At 43.5% G+C, this 18,551-nt stretch overlaps 1 long non-coding RNA gene across 1 annotated transcript; it reads left to right on the top strand.

Moving 5' to 3' along the window:
* The first annotated feature begins 147 nt into the window (after window positions 1-147).
* LOC138924215 (uncharacterized) lies at window positions 148-16,561 on the top strand. Its single transcript, XR_011438987.1, has 3 exons — window positions 148-300; window positions 13,902-14,031; window positions 16,100-16,561. It is a non-coding gene; the product is annotated as an uncharacterized lncRNA (long non-coding RNA).
* Window positions 16,562-18,551: the final 1,990 nt, after the last annotated feature.

Raw genomic sequence — 18,551 nt, 5'->3', positions numbered from 1 at the left:
CAGTTTTTATGCTCATTATTTTTATCACTTTTGTTATAGTAAGATACTAAATCTGTTTTCTTCTGATTGTTCAAGATGCCAAAAATAGCAGAGTCAGTGACTGTTAGAGCAGGAAGGACTTTGAAGTTCATCAGTCCAATGCTCTGAATTGCAAAGGAAGCAACTGTCACGCCAAGAAGATTAGAAATTACTTCTTCAAGGTCTCAGAGCTAACAAGTAAAGGAGTCAGAACCAGAACTCAAGCCTTCTGCATGAAATCCACTGTACCAAATCACCCCTACTCACTTTGAAGGCTTGGCGGTAAGGGGCTTTACTCTTAATCAACCGCTTTCCTTTCCCCCGAGAATGAGCAGTTCTCTAAATGTAGAAAAGAATGGCTTTTAACAATGTCTTCTGTTGTAGAAATTGGGGAAGGGGGAGGAGTTATTATTCTTAAAGTAAGCATTCCTTTTTCTTTGTATTTTTCATGGTATAGAGCCCTGGTAAAACCTGGAAGAGACGGACTCAGTGTGGTGGGGATAACAGAATAGGAGAGGGGATGGGAGACAGAGGAAGAAGAGGATGGGGGAGGGCAAGAGTGAGGTCCCTGCTCCTGGTTCCAGAAAATAAAACAGTAATTGATATGGTCACCAAAGCTGTAAGGTGAAACCCCTGGGAGATTAAAGGAACAACGGTTCTTTTATTTATTGTTGCTGGAACTATAGAATTATTTTTGGAACTATAGAATATGTAAACAAAGGCTATGCACCTGGCCTATAATGAAAGGTTTAGTTGTGCTAAAGCGAAAAAAAATTTCAATTTTCTGGAAACTTAGAGGGCATGACTTGAGGAGCTGAGCTAACCCTTGGAGATGATGAGTTTGTAAAACTAGTGAATTCAAAGGACAGATTGTGAAGTCACTGAATCTTGTCTCTGGCTCCCTCCCACTTCTATCTGCTCTTCCTGCTTCTATACCTCTCCTTCTCCCACTTCATCCTTCCCACCCTCCCTTCCATGTCCTGAGTGCCTACCATATGTTATGCATTTTGTTAGTCTCTTGGGGATTCAAGGATGAGAAGTGCTTTCCATCTAGAAGCATACAGTCTAATGGAGAGAGAGATGATCAATGTCATGATGGAAGTATGATCCAGTGCAGTGCTGGCGCTCGGGCAGGAACATCTAAGTCCACCTGGGATAAGAATAAGAGAGGCTTCCAGAGGAAATGAGAAGGCAAGTGAGTCTTGAAGGAAGAATAGACGCTTGCTAGGTAGTAGACAACAGACAAGGAACACACGACAGGCAGAGAGAAAAATATGTGCACATGCACAGAAAAGTAAGAGAACATGATAGAGTGAGCTACAATTAGTTCAGTGTTGTGAACCATAAGGTGATGGGAATAGCAGAAGATGAAATTAAACACTCAGGGACCAGATTGTGAGGGATATTGAAATGCCACACTCAAGGGGTTGGATGCCATCCGCTGGTTTATGGTGAGCCATTCAAGAATTTTGAAGAAGAATGTGACAAGATCAGAAAAGATCAGATTCACATGGAAGCTAGAGTGGACAGTGACTAGACTCAGGGATGTTATTTCAATAGTTTAGAACAGAGATACTGAGGACCTCGATTAGAACAGTGTCTGGGAATGGAGAGTAGACAGTGGAGACAAGAGATACTAAGAAGTAGCTGTTTGGGGACTGGCTGACTGATCACAGACTTGATGCCTCAAAGAAGGTCCTTCCATCTTGAAGATTTTATGTTATGATTTATACATACATCACTCCTGATTTAGTACAGGAAGCAGAAATCATTCTATTTCGTGAATAAAGGGATATAGTACAGGGAATTAGGTGCTTGCAATAGATGGAGGGGCTGGAGGAGCAGAATACAGGGGCCTGCCACAGCTAGGGGCTGTCACACCCCTAGCACTGCCATCCAAAGGTCAGGAAACTGCTATTGCCAAAAACAGACACCTCCAAAGGGTGGGACATGCAGTTTGGCTGAAGTAAACACACCTGTTGGAGCATATTTGCTGATCAACAGAGTTGCAGAAATTCAGCCTCTGCTTCCCTTTGCCTTCCAAGCCCAGATGTCTATCTCACTGGAAGAAGCAAAATTGTATGCAAACCCTAACTGCAAGGAAGTCTTAGAAATGTAGTTTTTAGCCTTTTACTCCTTGCAATGCAGGAGGGAGCCCACAGGGGGAGAGACGATATGCCAAGTGTCACCAGGCAGCATCTAGCACAGTGGGTTATGTGCTATTAAATGGAAGCCATTACCACATTCTTAGAATACCTAAACACATTCACATCCTCCTCTAATAGTAATATAGTAAATAGTCAGAGATTTATCCCTTTGGTTGTATATTTTGTGATAATTCTTGTAGGACTACAGATCTCTCTTCCGTAAAATGAGCAAGTTAGATGATTTCTAAAGTCCTTTTGACATTCTGTGAATCTCTTAATTTACTGAGTAAACCTCAGTAAATCTTTTCAAAGATAGAAAATATAAGCCAAAGACAACACAAATATATTTAAATTGCTTAAGAGGATCTTCATTAGCCTATGTGCCCCCACTACCAAAAATTTGATTTAATTTGGCTGCTGAGAGCCACCTATGAAATTGGAAGTTTCAGCTGATGCATGAGAGTCAAGAAAGTGGAGCTGGAGAGAGAATCTTTGAAGTGGATCTCTTTGGAAGGAGCAGCTGGTGTGCTGCATGTTCCTTTCCCATCCAAGAAGTGGGATCAGAAGACCTGCTTCTCACCGCGGGCTCAACCCCACCACTTGGCGAGCAGTTCGGGGCGCCATGGAAATTTGTCTACCTGACTCCTGCCTGAGAAATCTGGAGAATGTGACACGGGCCGGCTAGCTGTGACCGAGAATTGCTTCTGTGTCGGGTTTGGCCTGTGCTCCCAGAGTTTGTTGAGATGAAGTGCGTATAAGGATTTCCTGAGAGCCAGATGTGAGCCACCCGAGAGAGCTAATATGGGGTCATATTAGATTCTGTGCAATAGGGCTAAAGAAGTGTCTGCCAGAACAGGGTCCATTCTTCTGGGTCAAGGGAACTATCAGGGAGAGGCCACCACTGTTCTGGGTCCCCTGAAGTATAAACCAAAAGATCCATACAAGTAAGAATTAGTTTTAAGCATCTACCAGGCCCAGAGACTTGGAAGCCAGAATATGACATATCAATTAAAGTAAAATCTCCTCCCCACCCTCACTATTTTTGGTGAGGAAGATTGGCCCTGAGGTAACATCTGTTGCCAATCTTCTTCTTTTTGCTTGAGGAAGGTTGTTGCTGAACTAACATCTGTGCCAATCCTCCTGTATTTTTATATGTGGGATGCTGCCACAACATGGCTTGATCAGTGGTGTGTAGGTCTGTACCCAGGATCCGAAGCTGTGAATCCTGGGCCACTGAAGCAGAGCATGTGAACTTAACCACTACGCCACTGGGCCGCCCCCTCTCACTTTTTTTAACCTCTCTTTCCCTTTCCTCCTCCCTACCTGCTTCCTCACCTTCCTGAGAGTCAGAAACCTCCTGTCAGCCTCGTGGAGAAGAAGAGCGGAAACATAAGGTGGTAAAGGAGAAAAGTTTCATGCTTCCCTTCCAGGACCTCAGGTTTCCTCTTTCAAAAGGTCCAGCTGGAGGTGCTAGAGAAAAGATTAGAACTTTAAATAAAGTCTAGGGTTTTGATTATTACACGAGAGACTGGCTCTTCTATTTTCTGAATGGAGACTGTGTTTGTGACTCAATAAGACTAGAGAAATGCCCGTTATTCAAAAGTGATCAGGAAGGTCAGGAGCTTGTGTGTCTTTTGCCTCTGAGTTCCCACAGCCTGGCAGCATCTTTAGAGAGATAAGTGGGGGTACTCTAGGTACTTAATCAGACAAGTGATTTCATCCCTGGGGTTACTTGATAGATCAAAGTGAGCAAAATCATGAAACAATGGGAGAATTGTTCACAGTCTCTTGTTCTTTCTCAGACCCAGTGACCCTCTCCTTCAGGGCTGGCCCTGGGCATTATGGAGGACCCAGGAGTTGGAGACGTCTTAAGGCCAGGGAGAAGGGTGGTCATTTCCAGGCCTCCTCCACCTCCCCCTCAGCTGGAGTCTACCTCCTGGTTGGCATCCCAGGTCTCCATGTGCATAAAGTCCTGCGCTGTTCTCTTGCAGCTCAGGGCTCTCCAGCTCAAACCACCGGTTCACACTAGGCTTTCCAAGAACCACACAAGGATCAGACTGAGATTAAGGAACATTTGCAGAATACTGAAAAATATTTAGAAAGTGCTTTCCATTTATTATCTTCCAGTAACCTGGTAAGATAATTGTTATCATGATCCTCAATTTCCCGATGAAAGAACTGAGCTGTTCTTTCTCGGCAAACCAGCAAAAACTTATGACTTGATGCTGTGTTTTTTCCAATATCCTATAAAATGGGAGTAATGAGAATACTTACTTTAGAGTGTACAGAAAAGATAACACTTCAGAAGGTTGTTCAACAGATAGTAATGAGCACTGACACTGTGCCGGGCGCTGTCTGAGGCACTGAGATTCAGTAACAAAAGAGAGGTCAGAGGACTGTCCCCTAGAAACATGTTGTCTGGGGCAAACTTCAGGCTGTGGCCTGTAAAAGGCTCCGCACTGTGCCCGTGCTCAGGAAATGCCGGGGTGGGGAGACCACTAGAAATAACCACCGTTGATTCCCCTGACTGCACACTCACTGGCACTAGGCTGGCCCTTTAATTACGTTATCTCATTGATTTTCATGAGGACCTTAGGAGTCAAGTGTTATTGTCTCCATTATCCAGATGAAAAATTGAGATTTAGGGAGATTAATCTGCACAGGGTCACACAACTAATACGAGTGGGGTTAGGACCCCATGCTGTCTCTCCTCAAGGGAAGGAAAAGAAGATGGAAAGGAATGAACATGCACGGAGTATTTATTACGTGACAGGCACTGCAGTAGACGACTTAGATGGGAGGAAGCCCCATACATTGCTGACTGTGGGACAGCTTTGATGGTGATAGCACAGTAACAGGGCCTTATGAAAAGGTCGTTAAACTCAGAGGAGCGAGGAGTTCACCCTGTGGGAAGGGACTGGAGAGAGAGTAGCAGTAGGGTTAGTGTTTGAGTTAGGTCTTGAAGAATGAAAGGAAAAGTGTGGCTACAGAGAGGGGAAAGCTCTGTCAGCCCTGGGACCACAGGAGCAAAGGGGCACACCTGGGAGAGTGCACAGAGCGGTGTGTACCTCCCACCGGAAACCTTTCAAGGCCGTCTCCCAGGTAACCATGTCTCTTTGCAAGGGATCTGAATAGCAGTTACACTCAGTGGTTAAGACTAAGAAAGTATTGATATGGCAATTCATGATGGGGAAATTTGGCTTTTAAGAGACAGCAATGTTTTAAAGCAAAGGAATATGTTTCTTATGGTGGAAGTTCAAGCATCAGAGAAAGGTCAGGTTGGTAGAGAGGATATGTTCCCATAAGTACAGTGGCCACGTGTCCTGGTTTACTCCAGACAGTCTTTGAGTATCAGTTGTGCCGGTATCTTTATTTTTTTTTAATTTTATTTTTAAAAATTTTTTTAAAGATTTTATTTTTTTCCTTGTTCTCCCCAAAGCCCCCAGGTACATAGCTGTATATTCTTCGTTGTGGGTCCTTCTAGTTGTGGCATGTGGGATGCTGCCTCAGTGTGGTTTGATGAGCAGTGCCATGTCTGCGCCCAGGATTCGAACCAACGAAACACTGGGCCGCCTGCAGTGGAGCGCGCAAACTTAACCACTCGGCCACGGGGCCAGCCCCCCGGTATCTTTATTAATAACGCCCTTTCTCACTCTCAAAAATGGTCTGACTTAATTGAAAAATGATATGATCACCTAACTTGTAAGAGACGCTCTATTGTGGTTCAGATTCTATTCCAGAGGCCCATTCAACCTTATACAAATAGTGCTGGCTTTCTTTCTGGTGGCTACTGTGTTAGATTAGACATGTGGCATGTCAGGCTATTTCCTGGAAACCTCTTATCCAGCAAGTAGAAAATAGTCAGTCTTCTGCAAGAGTCAATTTTATTTATGGAGCAGTTCTACTTTATAAGAAGACAAGTCTACCAAGGAGAACATTTTCTTAAATGATACCAGCACACCTTAGCTTAGTTGTTTCCCGAAAGCTGTGACTCAGAGCAAATGTCTCCAGCTGGGCTTATTTCCCAGCGTATTTCTGGTTTGTATTCAAGTCGGTGGTGATGCCCTGTGGGTACTTTTTCCTAGGAGTCCAGTTTCTATCTGAATCTCCCTTTTCTGATCTCCTGTTACTTTTCTAGTCAGTTTCATAGCATTCTAAGCTACCCTTTTTTATTTTTTGAGTATAGGAAATATATATTTTATTTTTTTAATTGAGGTATAATTGAGATGTAACATTATATTAGTTTCAGGTGTACAACACAATGATTTGATATTTGTATATATTGCAAAATGATCATCACAAGTCTGGTTAATATCCACCACGATACGTAGTTACATTTTTTTTTTCTTATGATGAGAACTGTTAAGATTTACCCTCTTAGCGACTCTCAAATGTGCAATCCAGTGTTATTAACTATACTCGCCATGCTGTACATTGCATCCCCCGGGCTTATATTAGCAACTGGAAATTTGTACCTTTTGACCTTCTTCTCCCATTTCACTTGCTCCCCACCCTCCCCAGCCCCGCCCCCCCACCCCGACCTCTGGTAACCACCAATCTGTTCTCTGTATCTATGAACTTGTCTTTTTGTTTATTTTTTTAGGTTCCATGTATAGCGTTTGTCTTTTTCTGTCCAACTTATTTCCCTTGGAGTAATGCCCTCAAAATCCATCCACATTGTCACAAAGGGCAAGATTTCATTCTTTTTATGACTGAATAACAATCTATTCTATCTATGTATAAATATATACACCACCATACAGAAAACTATGTACAATATACATACACCATTTTATATATATATATATATATATATATACACACACACACACACACACCCCACATTTTTTTTTTTAAGATTTTATTTTTTCCTTTTTCTCCCCAAAGCCCCCCGGTACATAGTTATATGTTCTTCGTTGTGGGTCTTTCTGTTTGTGGTATGTGGGACGCTGCCTCAGTGTGGTTTGATGAGCAGTGCCATGTCCGCGCCCAGGATTCGAACCAACAAAACACTGGGCCGCCTGCAGTGGAGCTAGTGAACTTAACCACTCAGCCACCGGGCCAGCCCCTACATACCACATTTTTTAATCCATTAACCCGTCACTGGACACTTGGTCGTTTCCATACCTTGGCTACTATAAATAATGCTGCAATGAAATTGGGGGTGAAGATATGTTTTTCAAATTAGTGTTTTTGTTTCCTTCAGCTAAAAATGCAGAAGTGGAATTGTTGGATCATACAGTAGTTCCATTTTTAATTTCTTGAGGAAAATCCACACTGTTTCCTTCTTTTTAAAAAATTATTTTTCCTTTTTCTCCCCAAAGCCCCCTGGTACATAGTTGTATATTTTTAGTTGTGGGTCCTTCTAGTTGTGGCATGTGGGATGCCACCTCAGTATGGCTTGATGAGCGGTGCCATGTCTGCGCCCAGGATTCGAACTGGCGAAACTCCAGGCCGCCGAAGCAGAGCCCGAGAACTTAACCACTCGGCCACGGGGCCAGACCCCACACTGTTTTCTATAGTGGCTGCACCAATCTATATTCCTACCAACCTGGCACAAGGGTTCCCTTTTCTCCACATCCTCGCCAGCACTTATGATCTCTTCTCTTTAATGATAGCCCTTCTGATGGGCATGAGGTGACATCTCATTGTGGTTTTGATTTGCATTTCCCTGATGATCAGTGATGTTAAGCATATTTTTGTGTACCTGTTGGCCATCTTTATGGCTTCTTTCTAAACTATTCTGTACCTTGCATTGTTTTAATGATTAGGGAGGGAAATTCTTCACCTCAAAGCCCACACCTCATTCATCTTCTCGTCCCTCTGCCTAAGGCACGGCAAAGCACATAGCAGGTGTCCAATAAGTATGTTATCAAATGGCTGACGGGGATTATAGTGTGCTTCGAAATACACAGCTCCTTCTCTTGATAGGAGCTGGAAGAAATTTAAGAGGGTCGTAAATTCTGTCCTTCCCCTGGAGCTGACGTAGAGCTTGCCGTGGGAAGACGGGGCAGCAACAGCCACCTGGTCAGGCTCTTGGATTTTTATAGACTTCAGTTCTCCATTTATCAAATTCCATAAGCAGCTCATAGTTTGAACACCAAACCGAGCAAGAGTGGTTGGAACAGGCTGCCTGTTATCCGGCTTCCCTGGGCAACAACCAGGATTTTGAGGGAGGACAAGAGAATTCACTGTGAACCTTACAGTAAAGTGTGGGAAGTTCTGGCTCTTGGCTGACAAGCTGACTATTGCTGAATACGTGAGGGTTTGGGGAGATTTCCAGATCACGTTGCATTTTGTAATTCTCATTATTGTATTTTGCTGAACCTAAGGGACTCTTGTGGGATCCACAACTGTAGGCAGAGGCCTTGATTTATTGTGATTTCTTCATCCTTGGGCTTCACTGCATCACATCTCTAGGCCTGCTGTTACCACAGTGATCCCTGCTCACTCCCTTGTCTGGGCCTGTGCTCCCTGGTTCTGTCTGATCCCAGGGATAGAAGGAGTGAGACAGGGAAAAAGGTTTAGCCTTCCCTTTCCTGGGAATTTCCTTCAGTAACAAGATCTAATGGCCCATCACTTGCTGTGACCCTTCCCGTTGCCAAGAGGAGGCCCTGGGCTGCACAGAGGGAAGCTGTTCAATCAGGCAGGCTGAAAGGTCAGAACGGCAGGGTCCCCTTTCCTTTCTCCAGAGACGACCTTGTCTTGGTACCACCTTGCTCTGTCAGATGAACTGAGGCTCCCCGCGATTCTTTTTGTGGAGCTCTTTTACTTGTAGCAGTAAGTTTCTTTCTTTTTCTCTTGCTCAGGGGCCACTCTTCTGAAGCTGGCTTCAAGAAATTAGTCTTCCTAAACCCCCCATTCTGTCCTGCCCCTCCCTAGGCTTGGCAGTTGCTTCCCACTGGCGTTCACACTCTGCCTCGCTTTACCCAACTCGGCATTTCTCTGCATACAACCTGTCTGCCAGGATATCTGGTACCCTTAGCACCCAGCACACACACCACATTCCTTCTCATCTTTCTGCCTGTGGTCGTTTTGTACAAGCCCTGTGAATGCTTCAAGACCCCCAACAAGCTTCACTCTCTTCTAGGAGAAGGCTTCCTAGCACCTGCACACTTCCCATAGATCAAATAATATGTCCCACGCTGCCTAATGTTGTAGACTTCCAGAGGTTGTTTGCTAATTATCTCACGAATATTAATTCTTATCTCTGTAGATAGATTTCACATTTCCTCTCAGAGCTCATCATGTGCACTTTTAATTTTATCTTCCTCAACACCCAGTAGGGAGTTGAGTATTCCTTGGGAGCTCCATAAGTAAATGTTGATTTAACTTGGTGACCCCTTTCTAAGTGTTTCCTGATTAGTAGCAAAGAACAACAACTAAATTCATCTGCCAAGGGTACTCTTGGTAACTGTATCTTTGGAACAGACTCCATCTCTTTCCACAGCAATGTTTGGAAACGTTCTTCCTTTGTTTTGAATATAATATGTTATGCTTATCTTTTCAGGCAAGTTTACGCAAGTACTTTTTTTGTTGTTAGTTCTGGTTGCAAAATACGTTCTCTACATTCATCGTATTATGGGAAATTAGCCTCAATTTTGGATCCACTTAAATCCGTGTGATTTTGGCACACGTCTTCCTTCTCACGTGGTCAGGAGGCAGAGTGGAGGAGGGCAGTGAGTTAGATGCTGAGAAGTTTCCTGAGTTTGAGATTATGTCCATCATTCCACAAAGAAGACATTTTCTTCTGTTTACTCAAACGGCATAGCTGTTTAACTAAGGCATTTCTGTATTCAAAAACCCCTAGTGTCACTCAGGCTTAATTTCTCTAGACGGATATTCAGTTAGTTAAATTCATTCGCTAACTCTTTTAGTTATTCATTAAAATATATATACCTCCTATGTGCCAGGGCCAGTTGTGGGCCGTGGGGATTCAGCAGTGAATAAATTCAACAACCAGTTATTGAGCAGTGACAGGAGACGTGGAGGTCAAGGAGGCACTGTCCCAGCATTCTAGCACATATGTGCCTGTATATGGAGGATGACAGCAGAGAGCGGAGAGGTCAAGACAGACAAAGCTCTGGTACAGGGCCGAATATAGGTGACACCAAAAGGAAACCAAGTTACTATATTGATTCAAAGGAAAGAAAGAACACATTTATAGAGAGTAAATTAAGAAAACCTTTATGGAAGAAGTGTCATTTGAGATGCATTTAAAGAACATTTGCTCATTGATTGTTAAGTTGTTTTCTCTTGAACTCAACCCATTCTTTTAGGCTCTGCTTTACGACGCCCAGCCTGAGATGCTGCAAACCTCTTTCTCCTTTGTCAGCTGGTGCCTTGTCTGGGGGAGTCTAGAAGCCTGGGAAAGAAGGGACTTGCTTCCTCCTGTTTGCTTCCTGTTCCCGTCAGCATTGCTGCAGCAAAATGTCCTCCTTCTGGCTGCCATGCTGGTGCTGGAGCTGTTTCCAGTTGACAGCTGTTCCAGCAGTCCTAGATCCAGTGTCTTCAGGCTGCCTCAGAGAGACCAGCACCGGCCAGCCGGCCCTCTCCGCAGGGGTGTGGGCCTGCTCTGCATGGTCCCTCTCAGCTTCTCAGTTTCAGTCTTCGCAGTCTCTCCCTTGTTTCCTCAGGGCTGGAGGCAGTAGCGCCTGCTGCAGTTAGCACCTCTGTGATATTTGTTCCCTTTTTGCCTTTTGGCTTCTCTGATATCTTGCCAAAAATTTTTAACATTGTCTTCTCTATGTTAAAATAACTGGTGAGATTTCTGTTTCCTGACTGGACACCAACTGATACAAAAGTTGGTGCCAGGAATGGTCCAAGGAAATGGACACTGAGATTTTGGGATGGGTTTGGTCATGTCCTTGGACTTGAATGCAGTGCTGAGCTCCTTGGAAGTTGGGAATTGGGATGCAGCAACCCATGGCAAGTGGTGGTGTCACAATTAGCCATATTACCACCTATGTTTGCTTGTGAGGAAATACCTAGTGAAGCAAGCACCTGTGGGAACAAGTGGCTGCTGCAATTATCTATGTGGCAACAATGACGACCACAAGGTCAAGGGGAGGAGTGACTACTTCTGGGAGCACTGAAGCACACGAGAAAGAAAACGACGAGCTCAGGTCCTTAGACTCAGCTCAATTCATGGTCAGAGAGCCAGAGAACTTCTGTGATTGACCTAAAAGAATCTCTTATTTCTTGTAGCTTCAGGGCTAACCTTGCTGAAAATCCAAACAGATTTTCATTTTTCAGGTGTCAGAATTAAAGTGTAAGCCAAATCCCCAGCCCCATCAATTCTTTCGGTGAAGCTGAGAATCTTGAACCTTTGAGTCACTCTAAGCCTCTCCGACAGTGGAACCAGCCCACCTCCCATGTCTGAGGATCCTTAAAGATCCTGTAATAAGCCCACCTGGGGCCCTTGCTTTGCAAAAGGATGGCTATTCTTCTCAAGATCTATCCCAATCCACCCTTTGTTGCCATTAGACTCGTGACCAGAGTTAGACCTAAGCATGCTCTACAGGAACAAGGATGAAGTCTGACCCAGGAGGAAAGAGTTTAGATTTAAGATGGGTTTGAAAGATGCTTGGATTCTAAGCAGGAAGATAACCACAAATGTAGACATGAAGATGGGTTTATTCAGGGAGCAAACTGTAAATCATATAGTTAGCCTGGAACATAGTTACAAGTAAGGCTAGAAAAGTAGGTTGAACCATATTGGGAGGCACCTTGTATGTATTTAAATGGGGGAAGAAGCAGGGAAGGATTGGGAGCAGGAGTGATGCGTCTAGACTCTTACTTCGGGGAGGTAGTCTGGCAGTGCTGTGCAGGATGGGCTGTGACAGGCAAACTAAGGTCTAGCTGGCCAGTTAGAGGCTTATTTCAAAAGTTTAGGAAATGATGGTAGCTGGATCTAGCTTGTCGGCAGTGGGACTTAAAAGGTGGAGAGAAGACTGCAAAATCCTGTGCCACTTTGGAAGACAGTTTGGCAGTTTCTTGCTGAAAAATTGATGACAAATGCATCAGGTTTGGGGCTGATCTGCTTTATGAATTTAATTGTAGTAGCTAAAAAAAAAAAAGGCGCACCTCGGATTCAAATGGGATTGGGGTTGGTAACCATCAACACTGCGTATTCCCTGGCTCATTTTGGTCTGAAGCTAGAGGATTGGACCAGATAACTTTTTAGGCCCTTTATTATGCATTTTCTATTATTCTATGACATGGAATTTTCTTCTTTTATTAATTTGTTTATTAACTGTTTCGCCCCAATAGAGTAACCTTCTTAAGAGTAGGGACAATTTCTATCTAATTCACGTTGAATCCCCCGGGCCTGATATAAACCCTAGTGCATAATAAGCACTCAATAACTGTTGGCAGAAAGCATGAATTCTACTTATTCCTTAATATTATCATTTTTATTGAAACTTTTGGACTGGAAAACACGATAATGATTTTGGAGCTGAAAATGCTGGCATTGGAATGCTGTTTGTAGTAAAGTTGCGGGCTGAGAAATAAGCAGATTACGTCACCTCCACTATTCTGTTTAGTGTTCTGCAGGAAGAAGGCTGATTGAGAAGAGGTTGGCAGAACATCATAAAACACTGGACAGGAGTAGCATTATCGGAGAGGATGCAAGTGACACAGTGAAATTTAGATAGGAGCTTGCCGTTATCTTGTGGGAAAAATTTTCCAGAAGCTATAATTTTCTTATTTGAAGGCTCTGGGTCTAATTTCATAGTTTAGAGCCTCTCCTTAATTTATGGAAGCCTGAGATTAATCGTTAATCATTGCCAATTCACACAAGGCCCAAGTTCACCTACACGCAGAGGATTTTCCGTCTGTTGATTTTGCTGCCCTCACACCCAGAGCTAATCCACACCAAGGTGGAAGGCGCACAGCGGCCAGCTGCAGGGTCCGGAATGAATGTTGGTATCTGACATGAGCTCTTCACCTGTCCCCTCTCCAAGACCTGTGGTAAATCCTACTGGGCTGGCCCCTTCTAGTGGCCATGAGAATGCACAGATCTCCAACGGCAGGAAGCATAATTGACCAAGGACTCAAGCTGCTCACTGGTCACTGCCTTTGAACCAAGGCCGTACTTATTCAGGCTGCTCCCAGGCAATGACTGAGTGTGGCAGGGATAGTAAGCCTATTACTTGTAGACACAGGACCCCTCTGATGTTCAACTTTGGATTCGCAATTCTCCTACGGCCTGGCCTTGCCAAACCCTTCTTAGACCGCGTGGCAGTCTAGGATACTTCTCCGGTCCCTCCTCCACTCTTTCCTTTGCTCGGGCCAGACTTGCATCCCTGTCTGACAGCTCTCCCTATCCTCCTGCTCCCTCCCTGCTGTCTCTCACAGGCCTTCTCCTGATGAAATTCTTGCTGCTTTAGTCCTGCCTTGGCATATGCTTCTTGGAGAACCCTGGACTAACACACCCATTCTCTATGATTGGACTTTTACCCTCACTGTCTTTTAGGTCAGAACTCAAGCCCTATTCTGCTCCCTAGGCCACTCGATTGGGACTCTGAGAGCCTGTCTGGTTCTTAGCAATATTCCCCCCTTGCCAATTAGATGCTGGATCTTTTCTTCATGCCACCTGCTTCTGGCTGGAGCCCTACTCAAATAGGTGGACCATCTAAGAATCACAGTGTTCTTCCAGAACTATCTGCAAGACTTTGACAATCGCCACCACCTGGAAACTTACCACCTTGTTTTCATTGTTGCTATGACCAGGAAATCGCCAACTGGTTCTCCTCTTGGATATCACCTAGGCATTCTGGCAACTGGAATTGGACACTGAAGTTGGACACTGAGGTTTTGACCACTGGCCACCTATCTGCGGTGCTAGTCCTGGAATGAGCAGGTAAGTAACATAAGCCTGTGGCCTACATGATTTGGGGCTTTGTTCCCTTCCACACCAGCCTGCAGTTGAGGTCCAGCTTCCCATATGTCAAGAATTAGATGTTGAAATATACTTCCCCCGAGGAGAGGTGACATTTTCAGCTGTTTTCAGTAATCCTTAATGGGAATGAATTATAGATCTTTCATTGAGGTTAGCATGAAAGCAGAAGAAATATGAAAGCAGTGGATATTTGAGTGACATTGAAAATATTCTAAGGAGCACAAAAGGAGAAAGGGAAAGCTGGTCACTTCAAAGGAAACATCATTGCCCCCATAGTTTGTCCTAATGTCAGGGAGTGACTTGGGCTTTCTGCATGCCTGTGTCATGGACTTGACCCAGACACAACTGCAGTCTCTGTCAGATACCCACACAGTTACACAACAAGCAGCAGGCTATACATTTCCATGTAGGGTGTGGGGTTACAACTTAATCCTTTTGGCAATCAAAAACGGACAATTGTTCTGACCAACTTGTGTTTCCAACTTAGCAAGCTGTTTATTTTCAGGGCTTCATCCATAGCTAAGTGTGGTAACTGAGTCTGTGAAAAGGAGTTGTGAATACAGTGGGTACTAAAGTCTGTAGGAAAAGATTTGAGTGATGTAGGTGGCATCTCAGGATTAGAAAGGGTAGTCGGAATTTCCTTTGTTAAATAGTGTTATCTTAACCCAAAGAAACTGTCCCCAGAGAGCTGGACTTCTGGATTGTTGGTGCTTTCCTCCTATGCTTTGTCATAAGAGTAACCCTCACCCTGTCAAGGAATTGGAAGGTCCCTCATCCACCACTACCTCTTGAGTCTTTATGTCCTCATCTGTAATATGGGCACAGAGAATGTCCCGGTCAGCTTACACGTTGCTCGTGAAAGGAGGATGCTAAAGTAAATATGACAGCTCTTGGAGAACGGTGTTGTGTCCTAAAAACCCAGGGCAATGCTGTCTAGATAGAGATGGTGATAATAGTGGACCAGGGTGATCAATTTATGTATAAATTTCACGTTAGGACTGTAAACCGAGTGTTACTAATTACTTGCTATTAAAAGGGGCATTTCACTGAACTGTATTGAGGACCATTGATCGCTAACATCTTGATCAGAAGGGCCATCAAAGAGGCCAGTTGGCCCAGTACTCACATTCCTAAAGAGCCTCACATTCATACTTCTGATGTCATCTCCAAATGAGATTACACATGTAGTCACAGATTCACAGTGATAGAACTGAAAGAAGTTATCTATCTTAAAATCTTGACTTGCAGCTGTATCTTTGGGTATGGCTAGGGTAATATGAATCTCTATTTTTGTAATAAAACCTGTAATTATATGGTGAATATATACGCAATATTGCATCGTATTCTTTTGTTTTAAAGTTTTAATTTGTCCTATATAAACATTTAAAGTAAATTATAATTTTGATAATTTTTCTGACATTTCTTCATTAACAAAATATTCTGGTAAAGAAAAAATGTCTCAGGCTTCTCTTGACCTCTGAGAGGACTTGGTGATAAGACCTATGTCAAAGGATTATTCTGGGGAGTAACTAAGCTTTAATACTTTCATTAAACTCTAAACTGAGAGCAGGTGCTTGCAATTTCTGAAAATTTTGGACTGTTGGGAGCACAGAGGATGGATTTCCATAAAAGTGTTTTTGCTCGCTCAAAGCAAAGTGAGATTTTTCTTCAGTTCTCTTGTAACATATCAGACTGCAACTGACAGAAGTCAGGGACCATATCTAAATCAGCCTTTTCATCCTAGCATTTAGCATGGCGGCTTGGCCATAATAGCTTATCAGTTAACGTTTGGGGAACTGGTCTGAGATGCTGGCAAAGAGAATTTATGAGTGAAACCCTGTCAATCTCATGTTGCTGCAATTGTTACTGAGAACAACAGATAGCTGACTTTTATTTTAATAAACTGTTACATCTGATTAAGACTCTCTCTAGATTATAGCATAGTAATACACAGGCATGGAGAATCAGAAGATTTATGTGAAGAGAAAGAAAAGAATAATTAAAAATCACAAATGTTTATTGCTCAAAGGTGGAAGCGACCTGAAAAGGAGTAAATTTATACATGCGCTTGTCAATGTTGGTTCTCACGTCCCAGGCTGTAAACTCTGTGGAGACAAGGAAAGTGTCTATCACCTAACACAGGGCCCAGCCCTCACAGAGAGCTTCCAAAAGGTATGTTGCATGCATGAATTAAAAAAAATATATATTGTTATATTTTAAAAGCACAAGCCTTGGCCAGCAGGGGCTCCTTTCTGGCTTTGGAAGGCAATAATAATAATAGAACGGTTTCTGGGAGAGCACAGTGCAATATTCCAGGGGTGTGGGAGACACAGGGGACACTTAACTCCTTATTATAGACACTTGGCTTGTTTCCAACATGTTGTTATTAAGCACTATAGAACAGGCAAAACTAACGGAAGGTGAATTATATATTCAAAAAAATATTCAAGGAAAAAAATCCTGACAAAAGGACTTCATGTATTTTTTATTCAAATAGAAGAAAATTAATTTTATAGATAAAAGTGCTTAAACAGACATAGTTTTGCAAGACTTCCTCTCGGAGTACCAAAATGACCCATATGTGGAAGGCCAGTGTTAGGAATGTTCACCTTTTAACTAATTGCCTTGAGAGCAGATGGTTTTCCACTAAATCTCCTGGCTTAAAGACAGCAGGGGTTTCTAGACTCTTGTCATACAGCTGCTATAGCCTTCTGGTGGCCTCTGCCACCACTCTAGGCTCCCGGGAGTTGGCTTTGTTACCTCACTTCAACCACTGTCAGTTAGCTTTCTGAAGCCCTCCCCTCTTAGGGTCTGACTCCTGCCTTTTTCTTCCCCCCAGAGGACAGAGTTGGCCATTGTATTAATCATGTCTCTTCATTCTGTATTTTTGGTGCTCTGACATCTCGGAGTTTTGCTAACCCTGGAGGGACTGCCACTCTCTCAGGGCTAGCTAATTCCTAGAGCTAGCAAACAACTCACCTGGCCTGAGGAGTGTGCCTTTCATAAGCAAGCCTACCAACCCCAAATCCACACTCCGACCACCTCCTTTATTGGGCTCTTATTCTTGGGGCTACTACCCACCAGCCCTGATCACCCCAGAGCCAGGTATCAGACAGCTAGGGACAGCCCTGTGCCCCAGAGCCTGCTGAAGTTATTCAAACTAGCCAATCCTAAGCCTGCTTCCCCTGCCTTGATTGTACCTTCCCAAGGACACCGCAATAAAGGCTCTTGCCCGTGTTTTTCCTTCACTTTCCTCTGCCTCCTGACTGACTCTGGTGCTTCTTCATGTGGCCCCCTGTGGTGTGGCGTGCCCCCTCCTCTTAAGATCTGTGAGTATAACAAACAAGTTTTTCAATGACAATCGTCTCCTGATCTGTTGGCCTCACCATATCTGAATAATAACAAAATCTACATTTTAAAACAGTCACCCATAGCACAGCCATTTCTTATCCTCTTGTACTTAATGCTTTGTATCTAGAACGTTTTGACTGAGGCTGAATAACCCTTAGTTTCAGCAGGAACAGCTAATACTTATTGGTTGGTTAGTAGGTGCCAGGTATGGTTCCAGGCACTGGAGATACAGCTCTGGACAAAATGGTCCTGTCTTCACACAGTTTATGTTCTAGTAAGGAGACACATTCACAAATGCGTACAGACTGTATCAGATGCCATGAGGAGAAACAAAGCGGGACAGGAGGGTAGAGAGTGACGAGAGATTGAATTGTTACATAGAATTGACATTTGAGCAGAGGCTGAAATGAATGGTGAAGTTGGATCTTACATAAAGTTGAGTCGGCTAGGTAGTTACATCTGCAAGAATATACCTATTTCTTAGAAGACTGGGGTTAGCATCTGGGATACCATTCCAGAAGATCCAAGAGTCCTTCAAAACGAATAGTCCTGCTTCCGATCATTTCAGCTGAAGGAGAAGGAAGAAGGAAGAAGGAAGGGGAGGCAGGAAGACAAAGAAGTTAGAGAAAGAAAAAATAAGAAGGAAGTAAAAATAGTAAAAAAGAGGAAAGAAGAGGAAGATAAAGAGGAAGGAAAAGAGGAATGCAAGGAAGATTGGTAGTGGGACACACTGGAGTTGGGCTTTGGCCTCGGTATTTGGCTAAAAACTACGACTTGGCTTCAGAAGCTTGAAACCTCTAGAAGGCTGAACAGCCAAAAGCCCACTTCAGGGTCCTTCCTCCCATTCTGGAAACTGGGTGTGGGCAATAATCCTGCGACCATGCAGGTTCACTTCAGATCTAATCAGCATTGCTCTGTCAGCTGTACAGAGAAAATTTTCATTTAGTTTTATTTTTAATATCTGACTGTGCACTTTTAAATACTGGTAAAAATTTCTAGATAAAATTGGGAGTGAAAAAAATCTTTTGTGCTTCATATGCTCAAATTTTTTAAGTCAGTTGAGGTATAAATATATACATATTTAGTTTTCTCAGAGTAAACTATGCAAAAATGAATGATTGAAAATCATT

Source organism: Equus caballus, chromosome 5 (genome assembly GCF_041296265.1).
Source record: "Equus caballus isolate H_3958 breed thoroughbred chromosome 5, TB-T2T, whole genome shotgun sequence".
Taxonomy (NCBI): domain Eukaryota; kingdom Metazoa; phylum Chordata; class Mammalia; order Perissodactyla; family Equidae; genus Equus; species Equus caballus.
Note: the sequence above shows the minus strand (reverse complement) of the source record. Positions and strands in the feature narration are given on the sequence as shown.